Genomic DNA, 1,625 nt, shown 5'->3' with positions numbered 1-1,625 from the left:
TTAGGGTCCACGAGGCTTTTGCTGGATCGTCGTATTGATCCCTTTACAGACTATAACCACCTATCTCACGGTTGTGAGGCGTGGTTATGGCTGAAATTTTACTGCAATTTCGCTGGAAGCGGGTGCAATTTTTCAGATTAGCACCCGCTCCCGGCGAAATCCTGCAGTTGTCCATATGACAAATTTTTAATTATATATATATTGCTTTTAGTTCGGCCACATACTTGTAGAGGCCCGACATGTACCGATTGGTTCCGCCACATGTTTGTAGAGGCGCGACAGGCAGCTATATATTTGGTCGCGCCAAATTATAGTGCATTTGAAATCCGAAATGGTAATAATCTAATTTTACTTTATAAGTGAATGGAAAAATAATTTTAATTGAGTAGAAAAGGTCTTGAAGGCATTCAAAAACTCTAAAGACTTTTTGAAATCAAAATTATGCCCAAAAGTGTAGCAAAGATGTTCGTATAAAATAGTAATAACAAATTTTAATTAAAAAGTTTATTAGGGGAAAAGTGTAGGATAGTCCGAGGAGAAATGGAGGAAGGGAACGAGATAACAAGAAAAGAAGTGGATGGGATGTGGAAGATCTGCAACAAGGTATGGAAAGGGGAAGGTTGGCCGGAAGAGTGGACGACGGGACTGGTGGTACCGCTTGTCAAGAAAGGGGAAGGAAAGAAGGTAGAGGAATACAGAGGGATCACTCTCATGTCAGTCGGCTATAAAATATATGCAGAAATCTTAAGAAATAGGTTGGAGAGTCAGGTAGAACAAAAAGAAAGTATCCCACATAATCAGACGGGCTTTAGAAAAGGAATGGGAACTATAGACAACATCTACGTACTTAACTATTTAGTTAACAGAACTTTGGGGAGAAAGCAAGGGAGAAAGCAAGGGAGACTAGTCGCTTTGTTCGTAGATTTCAAAGCAGCGTTTGACTCAGTGAATAGAAAAGTACTATGGCAGGCAATGAAAGAGAGGGGTGTAGAGGAAAAGTTAGTGGAGAAGATAAAGGAAATTTTTACTGAAACCTGGATTAGGGTGAAAATAGGAAAAAAAAGGGCAGGTTTTCTGGACAAGCCGAGGTCTAAGGCAAGGGTGCCCTTTGAGTCCGTTACTATTTAGTATCCTATTGGCAGACTTAGAGGAGAAGCTAAAGGCGAAAGGAAAAGGAGGAACGGCTTTGGGTAATAGCAAACTATACTCTCTAGCCTACGCGGACGATGTAGTTCTATTAGCAGATGATGAGAAGGGGATGAACCTAATGATGAGAATCTTCGAAGAGTATGTGGGAACAAAAGAGCTGACGGAGAACGTAGATAAGACAAAGGTGATGTGTTTCAGAAATAGAAAGAGCAAAATAAATTACGTTTGGAAGATGAACGGACAAAAAGTGGAAATTTTGGTGGAGTTCTGTTACCTAGGTTTTTGGTTTGAGGCAGAAGGAGGAAACGAGCTGCAGATAAGGAAAAGAATTAAATGTGCGAGTAAAGTAATGGGCGAAGTATGGGGTATAGGAAAGAGAAGGTTCAAGAACGATTGGAGAATGAGGGTCTGGTTGTTTGATGCGTTGGTGTGGGTGGTGTTGTGTTATGGTGTGGAGATCTGGGGATGGAAGGAAC

The sequence above is a fragment of the Belonocnema kinseyi genome, chromosome 3 (assembly GCF_010883055.1).
Source record: "Belonocnema kinseyi isolate 2016_QV_RU_SX_M_011 chromosome 3, B_treatae_v1, whole genome shotgun sequence".
NCBI classification, from domain to species: domain Eukaryota; kingdom Metazoa; phylum Arthropoda; class Insecta; order Hymenoptera; family Cynipidae; genus Belonocnema; species Belonocnema kinseyi.
This window is presented reverse-complemented; position numbering follows the sequence as displayed.